The sequence below is a fragment of the Rhinolophus hipposideros genome, assembly GCF_964194185.1.
Source record: "Rhinolophus hipposideros genome assembly, chromosome: 17".
NCBI lineage: Eukaryota > Metazoa > Chordata > Mammalia > Chiroptera > Rhinolophidae > Rhinolophus > Rhinolophus hipposideros.
The window spans coordinates 9,723,885-9,740,780 of NC_138063.1; the positions used below are offsets into that span (position 1 = coordinate 9,723,885).

The window sequence follows — 16,896 nt, forward strand, 5'->3', positions numbered from 1 at the left end:
TGTCCTCAGTCTCCAGGATTCTTGAGGCTCCCTCATCTTTGTCACTGCAGCTGGTGCTCAATGAGAGAGCGCCAGTGTCCCCCCACAAGAATACTATTCCCTGCTGCCCTCACAGAAACCAATCAGGGGGTCAGCACCTTCATTTGGTCCCATTAAGAAAAGGGAAGGAAGTTCCTTTCGCCCTCTTATACCTTATTGTGAGGATCTAGCAGATACTCTTTCTGCACCTACATCTTCCAGAGCTTGTCATCTACACAGTTTCTTTGGCTGATACTTATCCTTGGGACCAAGTGAATAATAGATTCTTCTGTGTCTCTTCATTCACCCACTCTACCCACAGATGCCCATGCATAAACATCTTTCTTGTAGGTTCCTTGCCTCAATTAAATGAACAATTATAAATAGGCACTTTGGGGGACTACCAAACCATCATATGACCCATTTTCTTTACTATCGAGACAGGTTAGTTAGCATGTTGCTAGGTAGACGGAGGGGTCCCTGGTGGAATAAACAAAAAGGAGCAATATCCTGAAACTCCAGGTTCTGGAATGTCTCCTTCACTCCAGGACAAAAATATGAGACCACGCCTTGAGGTTAATAAATTATCTCAAACCCCTCTTGGCCAGACAAAGGAGCAGATCTGACAGATAGGAATGGTTTACTTCATTAATCCCTTCAGGATGAGCAAACAGGACAAACCTGATAGATGAATTCCATTAGAAGGCCCCAACCCCCTTCCCCAAGCAGGCAAGGGAAGGTATAAAAGTAAGAGCTTTTGCCTCAGTCACTGGGCACCCCTATGCGGGACCCCCTCCCACTCGGGAGCTGCAACCTCTTCTCCTGCCTCTAATAAACTATCTTCTTTTACAACTCTTTGCCTCTCCCTGGTCCGTGTTTCTATTCTTCGGCTTCACAAGACACGATCCCGGCCCACACCCAGAAACTGCCGGCAGATCCTATATCATCTACATCATTTGGGGACTCACAGGAAAAAATATTCCTACTTCATTATTACCACTGAAATATCCATCATTAACAGTGATATGAAGGCTTTACCTGAAGTCTAGTCTCCTGTTATTATGAACCACTAATGAACCACGAGCCCTATCTTCTCTTTAAAAGCATGACATAAAGGGGATCAAATATATGGTGATGGAAGGAGAACTGACTCTGGGTGGTGAACACACAATGGGATTTATAGACGGTGTAATACAGAATTGTACACCTGAAATCTATGTAAATTTACTAACAATTGTGACCCCAATAAAATTAATTAAAAAAAAAAAAAGCATGACATAAAGTGAACAAAAATGTTCACCTTTCCCAGCAGGAGGCTGGGAAATAAAACGAAATGGTCTATCTAGACCCAAAGTCATTCTCTGCTCCAAAATGTGGAAGTCCTACCTTCCTGGGGATTAATTTCATAACTAATCAGCAGAAACCCCAGTATTTAGTGGAGCAAGCACTGCTTTCTCAGTCATACTCATGTTCATTCTACAAGAAAAGGGATATTTTTTCTACATAGCTTTGATGTTGTGACTGCCAATCACAGAAAGTTTTTGTTTGTGGTAGCTCTCCAGCTACCTAAACAACAAATTTTTTTCCACTTTTTGAAGGTTAAAAAATATTTAATCAAATTTAACATGTGGGTGCCCACTACTCTAAGACTGTATATATGTTGCCTATATTTTAAATACTGAAAGACTCTTTCAGGTCAGAAATCAAGACTTATTCCTTTTTCTTCCCTCATATATGTGATAGCATCTGATACTTCCTATACTCAACCTTAATACATGTTATTGAAATGACCTAGAGTAAAATAAGTGTTATGACAAAAAGGCAAGCCAATGAGAGCACCGAGAAAAAAATAATTAATCAGAAGGAGCAGTCTTAAGCAGACCTCACCCATGAGCAAGCTTTTGATCTGGATCTTGGAAAATCAAGGTGAAAAGCATTCCAGATTAAAGAACAACATAAATAAAAGCCCATGGGAATTAATGTACAAATAGCTGGTAAATACCTCCTAAGGCAACGTCGAGGTATGGAGGACTTGTGTTGTTTGGGACGATGACACTGTCATTTAAAGGGACAGAGAATTCAGCAGTAGAAGTATGCCTGACAGAGTGGGAGAAATAATAAGTTCTGCTTTGGGTGTATTGGATTTGAGGTGTCCCTGGGACACCCAATTGGAAAAAGTAGCTGGAAAGTCAGGTCTGTAGATAAAAAGAAATGGTCGGTGATAGAGATGCTAATCTGGGGACCTTGCACACATAGGTCATAATTAAAACCATGAATTAGATTCCCAGACAGAGCCCAGAGCGAGAAGAAGAAAAACTCATTGGGAAGACTCCTTGGGAAATTCTTACATTGACAGGATAGGCCTAATGAGGATGTGGAAAGGCAGAAGAAGCAAGAGGTGAGAGGGTGGTAGGAAAACTGGCATGAAAATCAGCAGGCCTCCAAAATTCTCACCACATTAAAATGTCTTCTATTCACTGACAAGATTTCTTTCACCTTTTCCGCCCTGAAGCTTCTCTTTACACAATTGCGATGGGAACAATTAATTGTTATGATACATTTATGACTTATCCATGACCTACCTCTTTGACAAGCAATGATTTCAAACCATATTTCTGCTTTTTATTCAGCAGCACTATATTTAGAGGTAATTATTAAAATTCATATATAAGAACAGCAATAAATCATTGCACAAGGGAAATTTCCTGCACATCCTAAAATACATTAGGATATTCCCTGGAAGCTGAAGTCATGTGTGTTTCATTTGTTTGGCGTTTTGTTTGTGTGTTCTGAATGGCAGTCACTGAAATTTTGGTATAAACTGTGTTTACCATATCTAATCCTTCTAACCTATCTAAGTTATCTATTTGAATAAAATCTTGTAGTAGCAAGTTCCATGGCTTAATTGCATGTTGTGTCATGGTTAAGTCATTCTAAATGCTTTGAATGTTAGGTCTATTTTTATTTCTTGATGTGTTCTTTGTTGTTTCACTATGGGCAGGGCACAAAAGAATTCAATTAGTCTACATTTCTTATTTACATGTAAATATTTAGCCTGTCTTCTCTTCTTGCTCTACCTTCTCCACTTTCTTCTTCTCCTTCTCTTTTACTTTTGAAATGAATAACCTTCCCTTTCACTTGGCAATCAACACTTGTTATAGTATTCTCCTCAGACATTCCAGTGAATGCACTCATTGGAACTTCCTAAGACCTCTTCTCATCAGAATTGGTTTCCTTATTGGTTTCCACTTATTTGTGTAATGTCGTTTCATCACGTTGTCATGATCATAACAGATCAATGAATGGTAATTCCTGCAGAACTGAGTCACCACTATTGCTTATTAATGACCTTTTTAATTTCAACTCTTTTAGTCCTATGATATTTATGAACATACTGAGACAGCAAGGTTACCCAAATATAATCTAATTCTAATTTCTTAAGAAGCAAATTAGAGTTCACTTTCCAACTCAGAATTTCTACTTATGCAATAATTGGTCCCATTTGATAACCTGAATTATTTTTTCACTTCGTCTTGAATATCATTATCTTTTATGAAAAATAAATATATTAAGTCTTTAGATTTATTTTATTAAGCTTTACCTTTAATAAGTTGCAGTGGCAAAGTTAAATATAAATGATGTATTTTGTTTTTCTATCAGCTTTTATTTTATCCTTTAAAATTATTGTTCTCAATGGGTGCTTTAAAACTATTTTCTAACTATACTCTTGTCTTTGCAGTGTAATTTTAAAATGTCCACATAAATTTTAATTAAATCCATAAATTCAGTGGCTTGGGAGCTAAACATAAATCAAATTCTTTATTAACAGATGGATATATAATGAGCTAAAGGAAACTTTAGAAAGCATTAAGTCTAAATCTCCCATTTTATAATATGAATTAATTAGGACTAAGAAAGTTTATGTTTTTTCAAATAAGAAACAGTGGGAACTGCTTCATATGATTATCTCAGCATATGATGAAAAAGCCATTGACACAATTCAATACCCATTCATGATAAAAAAATTTTTAAACACTTGTAAAAGAAAAAGATGACTACTAGTTCTGCTACCACACAGCATTGCACTAAAGTTATTAGCAAATCAATCAGAAGAATAAGAGTGGGTCAAAAAACAAGCAAAATTATCTGTATTTGCAAATGTTGTAAGAAAACCACAGATAATTAATGATAAAGGCAAACCAAACAGCTAAATAATTCTGTGAATTAACAGGTAGAAAACTAACACATAAAAATCAATGAAAAGTCCGGAGTTATACCCAAAAACTTGTGGAAAGTGGGAATATGATAAAGGCAACATCTCAAATCGATAGGATAAAGATGGATATTTAAATAAACAACTCTAGGACAACTGAATAGCCATTTAGAAAAAGATAAAATTAGATCCATGTACCACCCCCATATAAATAGAAATAAACTCAAAATGAATTAGGAATCTAATGTAAGAAATAAAACCATAGAAGTACTAGAGAAAAAAACACATATGGGTCAATTCCTCTTTAACGTCTGTGAAGGAAAACGTTTTTCTAAGTATGACTCAAAATCCAGAGAAAATAAAAGATTAACAAATTTGATTACAAAATAAAAATTAGAATTTGTGCATGTCAGAAAACACCAAAACCACGTCAAACTGGAGACAATATTCACAACAGACACAGGCTTATAGCTCTAATATGAAAAGAATTCTTAAACATGAGAGGCACAAAATGCCGAACTTGATAAAAAAAAATGTAGAAAAGACACGAACAGTCAATTCACACACACACACACACTCACACACACACACACTCACACACACACACACATACACACACACATTGTTTAGCTTTCAATAGACTTTATTTTTAGAGCAATTTTAGGTTCACAGCAAAATTGAGTGGAAGGTAAAGAGATTACCCAAATACCTCCTACCCCAACACATACAAACCCTCTCCCATTATCAATTTCCTCACCAGAGTGGGACATTTGTTACAACTGATAAACCTACACTGACCTAACATTATCATCCAGAGTCCATAATTTACATTAGGGTTCCTTCTTGGTGGTGTACATTCTACAGGTTTGGACAAATGGATTACATATGGCCACCAATATAATATCACAGAGCGGTTTCAGTGCCCTAAAAATCCTCCGTGCTCCACGCATTCCTCCCTCCTCTCCACTCCTATTTTAAATTTTTATGTAGTTAAAAATATATGATTTATTCTAGTGTTCTTATATTTAAAAACTCCTTCTCTGAGATCCAGCACCTAATTTCTCATGTCTTTTCTCTGTTAGCTTGGTTTGTTTTATTTTGTTTCTTTCCGTAATTTTTTGGTATGAAGTGACAATCTACACATTTAATAATAATCATAATAGTTAATCAATGATCCTACTGTTGTGTCTTTAAACTCTCCTTCCCTCAAATATGTGCAATTCCCCTTCATCACAGGCTAAATTTTAACTAGGTAACATTCAATTTCTGAGCTGCCCATTTATTTTTTTTTTGTTAATTAAAACTGTTTAATAAAAGTATATGCCAGTATTTGATATTGCAAGTCCCTCAAAACTGCTTCTTGTTTTCAAAACGTTCTTGACTGTTTTCACCTATTTCATTTTTCCACAGGAATTTTGCAAGAAAAACACACTACTACAGAATATAGTTACATTAATATCTGAGCTTTTAAAAACATTGAGTCACGTGTTACTTAAGGATAGCCTTGGTGCTCTGGTACAGCCCCTCCTGGAAGATTAGAATAAAGATTTCTCAGGACATTTCAATCAGCAGGTTGGGAAAAGCAGGAAACCGTACATTGGGATGTAGAAATGGATGGGGACAGCCAGAACTCAAAAAGCATAGGCTGACTTCCTTCAAGAAAGGCCCAAACCATTCAGTCATTCAATGTTTACTTGAATGTGAATCCGAGAGAAAATAAATTTGGATTAGAATCCCTACACACAAGCAATTGGGGGACGAGCTAGAAAAGAATAGAGAGGTAGCACCTTCCTAGATTAGCTAACCAAATCCCACCTGCCTTCACATGATTCTGTTCCAGATGTTGGGAACCAAGGCCGTAAGTAATTGAAAACAGTTCCTCTAAGCGTATCAGAAGAGTCAGAACTCAGAGGAGTCCAAGTCTTGGGAGAATTCTTCTCTTTTACCCTGAAGGTTGGGTAAGTTTCACTCTCCCGCCTGCCTTCAATTTAGTTCATACCATATAAATGGCATGCAGAGTTTCTGTTTTCATAACATGGGAAATACTTCACAATTGTAATTGTATTATAATGCAATTCTTTATAGTGACCCATTTAGAGACACAGGACAAACTTGTTCTTTTCTGGCTTCCTTGGCTTGGAATATGTTCCCAAGTCATGGAATTCTTACAGCATTGTCATGGTGAGATGTTAGGATTTAAGTCACCAAAAATTAGTCTTTAATTTAGTAAACAAAAAAAACAAAAAAAATAGTGAGCATACGTTCACAGGACATGATCTTTAACAAGGAAAAGTATTCTTTGCCCAGTGGCCACTAATATCTGCCTGACTAAACCCAAATCAAAGGTGTCACAGAAAGCTACAACTCACCTAGATTATGGGTTTTTAGCCCGTAACCTCCTGCTCTGACTTTCTATTATTTAAGGTACTCTTCATAAATTCTTTATATTCCCATAACACCTTAACATCAACTACTTAAATTTTGGACCACTAATCATCTTTTAGGCCAAGCATCCGATGAGTTTGAATATTACCAAATTCAGTTTCTGGCTGTGACTTCACCAGGATTGTTTTAAAATAAAGGAAGCCAAGGGGGTGGCCGGTTAGCTTAGTTGGTTAGAGCACACTGCTCTTAACAACAAGGTTGCCGGTTCAATCCCCATGTGGGTCACTATGAGCTGCGCCCTCCTAGATTCACATAATTACTTGACTTGGATCTGATGGGTCCAGGAAAAACACACTTAACAAAAAATATTTTTTTAAAAATGAAGAAAGCCTATTTTTAGACCCACTCATACATTTCAAGTAGATTATTTATCAATTTTTAAACTTTAAAAATTAGACTAGCTCAAACATAAAATCATTTTAGATTGACAATTTTAAAATATTTTAGTAATAACAACAGAAACCCTATAGAACAATTTATTCTAGTGATCAAATTACTTTCTGAAAGATGCCTTAGTTGTTTCCACTTGTTAGCATACTATTTAAGCATGTTTTTTTTTAAAAAAAAAAAAAGTAATAGCAGGAAAATTTGAAGCACAACGCTGCATGGAAGATACACAAACCTTTCAACAACTTCCTGTAACAATTCAGAAAAATTCTGTGAATGTTTTGATAATGAAAAGCAGAGGTTTGTATGATGTTAGTGAAGGTGCCTGGTATCTTTGTAGAACAGGATTTTCACCCATCCTTCTACTCTGCACAAACAATTATAAAGTGAGTCTGTGACTAACCCAGTTCACCCCAACCCCAAGGTGATGGAATATGTTTAACACAACAGCACAGTAGCTAGACACACCCCCATTGTATTTCTGATGCAATCTAAAAATCAGTATATGACCTAACCTTAAATAAATCCCATCAACCTCTTAATTCACAATTATCTGTTTATGTTATGGGCATAAGAGTAATTCAATGTTTAATTAAAAATGTCCTTTTGTTATATTTGTGTAACTCCTGTTTTGTGACAAAATACATGATCATTGAGAAATAAAAATGAATCTAGAATGTATTGCTAAATGCAGTGAAATAAGTCATCACATTGAATGACTCCTCTCTTAAATGTTTGTACATGAAAAGGTGAAGATTAAGAAAACCCTTATTTTACATGCCTATTTTTAAAAGTCATGGTGTTCACAGCATTAGATTGTAAAGAGAGCAAATGCTTAAAATCACAGAACAAGTGAGTGTCAGATACATCTACAAAACTAACTCAGGCCTCTGACTCTTTGTCTCCTGCACTCGCCACTGCTCCACAGATGTTTTCTTTGGAGGTTGATGAAAGTCAAGTGGAGCATATACCACGTCCTTTTAGTCTCCTTTGCTGGCTCCTTCTGTTCTCTTTATACTCTAAAGGTTGATCCCTCTTTTCTTCCCACTCTCACTCCAGGAAATTTCACTTTTTCCATTACTTCCAAGGCCACCCACCACTGAGGACTCCCAAATTTATATTTCCAGACCTAACTGCTCCTTGACTTTCTATATTCCAATGGATACTTGACTTCTCACAGGCATCTCAAACTTCTCACCTTATAATCTGCCCTCATGAACTTTCCCCAAACCTCGTCTTCCTCTCCAGTATTCCCCATCTCAGTAAAAGGAACTTCCATTGGCCCAGTTTTCCTAGTATGAAATTTCAGAGTTGATCGTCGATCATTGACTGCTCCATCTTTCCCATATTTATGCAGTCCATTGCCAAGTGCTACGACTCCTCCTCCAAAATAGATCTGAGGTTTGTCCACTTCTTATCTCTCAGCTCTTGCAATAGTTTCTGCCCTCCCTCCTCTCACATCTTTCACTCTGCTCTCCCCAATCTGTTTTCTCCATCATGCAGAATCAATGTCTTTAGATATAGGTGGATCATGTTACTTCACAGGCTTTTCTATGTTCTTTAGAGTGCCTACAAGGCCCTGCATGATCTGGGCATACTCTCTGCCCACCCATTCTCCACGTTCTTTCTCCCTCCTGTAGTGGGTTGAATTGTATTCCTCTAAAAAGATATTTAACTTTTAACCCCCGGTACATGTGAATATGACCTTAATTATAAATAGGGTCTGTCTTTGTAGATTTAATTAAGTGAAAGCTCTCATGATGAAATCACCCTGAATTACCCACATGGGCCCTAAGTTCAATGATGGATGACCTTATGAGACGAAGAAGAGTGAGATTTCAGACAAAGAGACATGGGAAGAAGTCACATGATAACAGAGGCAGACATTGGAATTATGCATCTACAAGGCAAGGAAGTCTGGAGCCACCAGAAGCTGGAAGAGGCAAATCAGGAATTTTCCTAGAGCTTTCAGACATAGCGTTGGCCTGTTGTTGCTTTAGTTTCAGAATCTGAACCCTCAGTACTGTAAGAGAATACATTTGTGTTGCTTTAAGCCATGAAGTGTGTGTTAATCTGTTATAATGTCCCTAGGAACCTAATACAGGACTAAACCCAACATACTGATCTTGAAATTACTCAGAAGAGTGAGCTTTTTCCTCCGCAAAGTCTTCAGGTTTCCACCACCACGAATGAAAACTTGGACCTTGGCATAAATGTCACTTTTCAAAGATTCTTCCTCAAACCCTAATCTAAATTAGGTCCTCTCTTCTTTACTCAGATACCTTCCCTTCAATATTTATGAGTTCCTGACTATGTATCCATGTATTTATTAAATGTTTGTCTCTCTTTTACATTCTCGGCCCCATGAATGCCATGTCTAGATACGTCTATTGTGTTATTACAATAACCTCTATCCCAGCAGAATAGACACTAAAAGTAATTCTTCAATAATGAAATTACAGAGATAAAAGGGGACAAAAGGATCTCTTTTAGTTGGTGAGTATTCTGAGAAGTAGCCTGTCCCATGTAAAGTTAGCTGAAGTCCATCAACTGTGTTAAAGTTAAACTAAGTGTTGATACAATAAATTATGTTCCATAAACTTGGGATTAATCCAATTAAATCAATGTAAAATCTGAAAAGAAAATGCCATAATAAAGAAAACTAATTCCTCTTTGATATTTGATCTGCTGAAGAACAGGCGGGTTTTTGCTTAAATTTATCAACTACCATGTGAGCTGGCTGAGATAGCCAGCTGACACTTCAAAACCATGCCAAGGACAATCGTGAAAATCAGATCCTTAACACATGTAGCTTTTTTATGAATGTGCTGGAAACTAGGATTCTTAACACATATGATGTCTTCCCGTTTCCTTTCATCCCAGAAGCATGTCAAGGGGGCCGACATGTCTCTTAGCATCTGATACACACACTGGTGAATGCAACCATCTGTAAATCAGACTAATAATAGAGGAATATCTTGGGCTGGTGAGATCTGAATCAGGTTATAAAGACTATATTGCCAGAGAGAAGAGAAAGCATTACCGTTGTATCAGAGGGAAATTCCATGAACATGTTGGCATTGAGCACAAAGCCAAAGAAGAATATTAACCATGATAGAACTTATTTTGATAAAAGTACCCATTCAAATCCTCCACCTTTTCCCCCTCCACTCTGTGGTTTCATTCATCCACTCATTGGTGTAACAAATTTTCATCGAGGGTTGGTGAGGTGCTGGGCCCTGTGCCACACTGTACGGGCACGAAGGAAGACACAGTCCCTGTCTCCAGTGGGCCCAAAGTCTGGGATGGGAGACAATATATGAGTAATCACATGGCAGCATAGAAAGTGCCACAGGGAGTGATGTCTGAACAACCAAGGAATAGAGTTCACTGAGTACTAGAGGGAGCCGGAAATATTTCTCAGAGAAACCCATACCTGGTGAGACAAGGTGGAATTGCTCATGGCTGGAGAGGCAGAAAGGGCTGAGCTACCCAGGCAAGTGTTCCAGGGTCATGAGGAACATGGCACCCTTCAAGTGACCAATGGAACTAGAGGGCCAAAGCAGAAACATATATATATACATATATATATATATATATATATATATATATATATATATATATATATATATATATATATATATGTATATGTGTATATATATACATATTAAATATATATATACATATTTAAGAATAGGAGGAAAAGAAAATAAGAACAAAGTTAGGTAATGAAATAAAAGGGAATCAGAATTTGAAAATAATCAGTTGTGGAAGAAAAAACAAAAAAATGAGTATGCCCAGAGAGGGTAGAGTGCTCTCAGTTATGGCCCTTTGTCATGTTTCTGTGTAATGAAAAATATATACCACTTCCCAGCCATCAGCTTTAGTAGGCAAGAGTCGGTAATGTTCATATTACCTAGAACGCTGTTTTTCAAACAGCAGGTTACAATCCACTGGAGGAAATGAAATAAATTTAATGGATGGATGCCAGAATTTTTTAATTAAATATAATAAAATGTGATAATATAGGATACATCAGAGCAGATGCATGGAATAAAAGAGATCACAGAGTACTGCTCACAGCAAGGGCAAGTATTATCTCATGTGTGCACTCGCATATAATCAATTACAATGTTATTGGGCATCCTAATCAAAATTACTTGATAGACACTGACCAAGAAGTAGGTCCACGTTCAGTGATGTTTCCACTCAAGTCTTGACGTCCCTCTGAAATCTTTCTTAAATATTTAGGGCTTAATACTAAAACCCTTGGACCCTGACCACAAGTTCTTGGGCCCTGACCACAAGGCCAAGTTCTTACCTTTGTGTTAAGTGTATTTGGACCCCTTGGGAATGCCTTTGAAAAGGCAGGCTTTCTTCCAAGTCAGGAAGTGGAAGCCTCATCATGTTGGTTCTTCCTGGAGAGAGGGAGGTCGTGGGGGGGAGTGGACCCATCACACATACACCAGGGTTTCCAAGCACGTTTTGTTTTCAGCTTTATGTTATGCATACTAGAGATCCAGATAATATCTGGATCTGGTCTATGGAGGGGATCAGGCCATAAAGAACTGTCCCTGAAGCATCTTTCCACAATCAGATGCTCTTTTTCCAGGGGCCAGACACACAAGATTTGATACTGGATGATAAGTCACTGTTATTTACAACCAGTTTCTAGACAGCGGTTAGATTTCTGAAAGTTTCAGTGAATCAGGGAGCATCTTTTAAAAAATTACTTCATGACTTTCAGCTTTACTTTATACTAACTGCTCTGTTCTAGACAGAAAAAAATAAAAATTGTTCACTATGAAATTTAACTCCCATGTGCCACTTTTCACCAGTCAGGAAGTCTACAAATATCCGAGAAAAAAGAGCTAATCCTTGTGGATGGTGTCTGGCTCTGGGCACAGTTAGTCATTTGGGATAAGTCATGGTCATGATAGTATTAAAATTTTCTAGGCGTTTATATTTGTGAACATTTTAAGGTGACACGGATCATGCTTTTGTTGTCTACTATATAGGTCAAAGTTGGTAATGGCAGTTGTAGGAAGTGTGTGTTTGTGTGCCAGAGAGAAAGAGAGAGGGAGAGAGAGAGAGAGAAAGAGAGAGAGAGACCAAGTACTATGAGAATGTGGCAATGTGACAGTGACACCATGTATGAAGAAATGATTATTAGAATATGAAGACAACACACCCTCCTGGTAAAGCTGCTTATAGTTGAGAGAGCAGGTTAGAGATGAACAAACAAAAAGGAAAGGATCCCTCAGAAACTAAAACTTATCAGGAAGGCAAACTAGACTGTGAACTTGAAGGGGAGGGTTACTGGTATTTTACTTAGTAGAAATGCAGTGTATAGGTTTCAAGAATGTTTTTCATCAGAAACTCTCAAGATGAGAAGTTGGCAAACTTCTTCTGTAAGGGAAAAATATGGGGGTTGTGGGCCATACGGCCATCTGTGACTCAGTTTTTCACTCCTAGCACGAAAGCGGACATAGCAAAAAAGTAAACAAAAGGACATGGCCGTGTTCCAATAACACTTTATTTACAAAATCAGCTATGTCTGGACCAAGAGCTAATGTTTGCCAACCCGTACCCTAAAGCATTAAATGGCACTCTGGAGGTCAAGTAGGTGGTTAAAGGCTTTGGCAAACCACACAGTTGATTTCTCAACAGACCTATATCTGACTCTATAACTGAAAACTATTGTACCAATAAAATCTAGAAAAAGATAATAGCAAGTTAGCCTCTGTCAACCCTCAAAAGCATTGATATATTATCTCTATTTGTTTTATTACTACTATTCCTAGTTTGCAGATGAAAATTGAGATTAGCTATTCAGTCTTTTTTCCAAGGGTACACATGTTGTAATGACTGGGACAAAATTTAGAAACGAAGAACAACTTTCTGTGTTTCCAACTCTTAACATTGAACAGAAACTTTCAAAATGGTGATGGTGTCTAATGTGGGAAGAGGTAGAGAATTTGAGAAATATAAGGCTTTAAATTCACAGTAATGCCAACTACAAAGAAATGAAAGTCCTTGTAAATTTTTCTATTTCTTCTCACACAACACACACACACACACACACACACACACACACACACAAAGTGCACACATACACACACACACTGTCCACCTCAGGACTCTGGAAACAACTGGCAGAATCTAAAATGCAGGACAGAAGCCTGGGTGGAAGCCACAGTGACAGGCTTAACTGCCCTCAATAATTAGTGGTTTCTAATCTCACAGAATCTCCTTTCCAGCTCCTCAGAAAATACTCAGCAGGGGACCTCTGTTTATCCTTCACCTTGACTCCAACTGGGACGGAATGGAGACCCAAGTCCTTTATGTTATATAAGAATGAATGGCTACATGGCTTTAAAAAGCTTTCACAAGAGACCGGGTTGAGCTTCTTGTTACATCTCAGGGTTGTCCCTGGATCCCTCTGTGGGTCCCACAGGTGAGTCTGAGAACAAAGCACTCACAAGCTGGTGTTCCATATCCCAAGGACAGAAATGGCAAGTCACTGTATGCTATACAAAAAAAAAAAAAAAGTGTTCCTAACCAGTTTGGTGAAAACATTACACACACACACACACACACACACACACACAACGTAATGATTTTATAGGACCTGGTATGCAGTGGCATTCATACTTGAAACTAAAACAGGTAACAACATGTGTGAGAAAATATCTCTAGTCTTTACTTTGTATCCCCTAAGGCATGTTTCCATGACATAACATCCATATGCATTGGTACTAGAAAAAAAAAACATCCTTCTACTTCTAAATTTCAAAGATTCATGTGTAACTCCCTAATATTTATCTCAATAAATGCTGTTATTATCTGTTTCCCCCTTTGGTGATGGGTAATAACATATTGGTAAGCCATTATAATGACCTTATATAGAGAATTTGATAACTTTTTATTCATGATGTTATGTAATTCTTGTCAATAGTTGAAAAGCATTTTAAAAGTTTTTCAAAATGCAGATCTATTAAGCAGATCTATAGTTTCCCTCCCTGACTCCTCTTTTAAAATGATGCTATTGTCAAGTGAATTTTGCTCAGCCTAACAAACAAACTCCAACATCGGCCATTAAAACAGGCTAATTATATACCAAGGACATCAACAGAAAGAAACTAGGATCATTCTTATTTTATCCCAAATTTTAGTCCCTATTTATGTTTCCTCTAACCGAAAAATTTCTCACAACTTCTCACAGGAAAAGTAAAAAGAAAAATCGAAAACAAGAGGGAAATGAGAAGAAAAGAAGGAGTGAAGAAAACAGTGTTTTGCATCATTTCAGGAGAAATAAGGGGGGGAAAATGGAAAGCTTCTACCTATGACCTGAAATGCCATCTCAATTCAACACCTCAGTTTAGGCCCTGTGGAGCCCAGAGAAACTATGAAGACATTGGAAGGACAGAAGTCAGGGAGGTCGACTGGGCTGGGGGGAGGGTCTCGGAGAGGAAATCCACATCCACCGCCATTGTCCCTGCTCCAGCCTCTCTCTGAAAGGCCCTCATGAGCAGCATTAGCCCTGACTGGGGTCTTGGCTCCTCCGAAAATCATTCTCAGATAGCAGGCCTGTGCCTACAAAATGTCACTTGTGGCGTTTGTATCTCTTTACTGGTTTTCTAGTCAGCATTACCTGTGGCGATACAACCAAGTTCAGACAGGAACACAAAAGCTGATTCGTTCTCAGAGAATAAAGGAGGGAATCCATATTTGCTGTGTAACAAACCCAAACCCGGTCTTCACTCATTAAACATGACTAAAACAGCACACTTCCTGGGCGAGGGACTTAGTGTTTCATTCCACCCTATAAATATCTCTAAAGCACTTTTCAGACAAATGGGAGACTTGACACCTCTTTATAAGAAAAACTTCCAGAATAGTTTTACTTAATCCTTGTGGAGGAATCAAAGTGATTTTATTTATCAATATAAATATAAATTCCTTTACATATATATTAGCATTGAAAACCCTGCCACAGACTTCTGGTCAAAATCTTCCAAATACAACTGTGATTAAATGCATGCTTTCCTGTTGTTACCATTTGTGTTCTAACCACCCCAGATGTTAGGGCCTCATAAATATAAATAGTCTTTTTCCTTTCTCTCCTCGTGTCCCATGAGAAGCCCACTCTCTACTTCATTGTTATTGAGCACAAAACACAAGCAGGGGTATCCAGGTTATAAATTATTGTAGAAGGCAATTAAGCACAGAGATACTCTAAAGCTCAGCTGTACCCAGCTTTGCACTTTTTGGAGAACCTTTGATTCTGAATAAACTTATCAGGTACTCAAAAGTGCCTGTTATTACTAAAAACAGCAATAACAAACTCAAGCCTCTCACCATTGCTGTTAAAGTGGCTAAGTATCATTGATAATAATGAAAATATCACCAACACAGAGTGTCTCACAGCTAGCAGACTTTTTTTGAGAAGTATTATCATTATTACATTGTGGTCTCTAGCTTTTGTTTTTGACCTGAGAGTTGACATATAATTTGAACCCAGCGTTTTAGATCATCTGCTATTTAAAAAAAGGGGGGGACTAGCTTGTAAATATCCATTCATTTCATTCATTCACACATAGTTATTCAGCAGCATCATGACTCCCAGGGATAGAAAACACAGACACAAGCATTAAATACACTCATTGTATAAGTTATCTTTTATAGGCATGAGGATTTGCTCAGCAGTTGGTAGACACTTTCACACCAGGTAAAGAACCAAGTTGGTTTTCCTATATCCAATATGTTGGCCAGTGTGATAGGTCATTCTGATGTCAAAGATTCCTCTACAGCAACACTGCACAAAACAGAGATCGCATAGGGAAGCTTACAGTGCCTTCGAGGAAGTGCAGGAGGCTATGGTTTTACCCAGCAAGGGGGTGTCTGACTGTCAGGGGCCCAGATGCTAGAGGCAAAGCTGCTACTTCAAAGGAAGATGACTGTTCCCACAGATAGCTCCAGGGGCTGCTTTTAGGGAGTCTGAGAATCCCTAGAAGCTGAGAATAACCCAGCATGCATAAGAATGCCACTTACCTCCTCCCACTGCAGTTCGGAGGCCTTCACTGCTGGGCTCCAGTTCCTCTTGCCTCCTCCCTCCTAAGACTTCTCACTCCTCCCATCTCACTTCTGCCAAGGTTCAGGGAAAATACCTCAGACTTCCCATTGGCTCAACCCCAAGGGAGAGGTTGGCAATAACAGCAGCAGAAGCAGTGACAGCATTGCATGAAAAGTCCCTCCCTCTTCCAGACTGCACTAAGAGGAAAGGGACATCAAATGGGCTTCCCTGTCCATTTCCCAGCTCAGGGAGGCAGGAAGGCTGAGCTCCCCGCTCAGCTAGAAGCACAGAGCAGTGCCATCCATGGTGTCTATTATTCCTCTTACTACTTAATCATGAGGACGGAAACCCAACAGTCCCCAGAAGCAAAACATTCTAAAGACTCTCCTTTAGATGCTCATTTAAACTGTGTGACCCTGGACGGAGGGCAGGTTGTAGGCTGCATCAGGAATAGAGCCAGCAGAATAGAATACAGGGAGGACATGAACATGATCATGAGCCAGAGGCAAGAGGGCCCAAGCAGCATAGAGAACTGAAGACAACCTTGCCCTCCCTCCGGGACAGAGGCCCGACGCATGGGCTTTATCCACTCCCAGGGCCGTCAGCAGCTAAGGTTCAAGTGGTGTGCCTGAAAGATGAAGTGACTCAAGTCCCAGATCTCATGATAAGCTTGCGACATAACAATGGTTTGTCAATAACACATGGCCATGTGCAACTCTAGAGAAACACTGGCAACCCACCTACGAGGCAGAGACCA

The 16,896-nt window shown here is 38.4% G+C and overlaps 1 protein-coding gene across 1 annotated transcript in view; it reads right to left on the reverse strand.

Annotated features, from left to right (window-relative positions):
• Positions 1-16,176, reverse strand: part of SERPINB7 (serpin family B member 7) — a 52,640-nt gene extending 36,464 nt beyond the window's left edge. Inside the window, exon 1 of the mRNA XM_081078546.1 lies at positions 16,118-16,176. The gene's annotated coding sequence lies outside the window, so the exon portion shown is untranslated. The remainder of the gene's footprint in view (positions 1-16,117) is intronic.
• Positions 16,177-16,896: the final 720 nt, after the last annotated feature.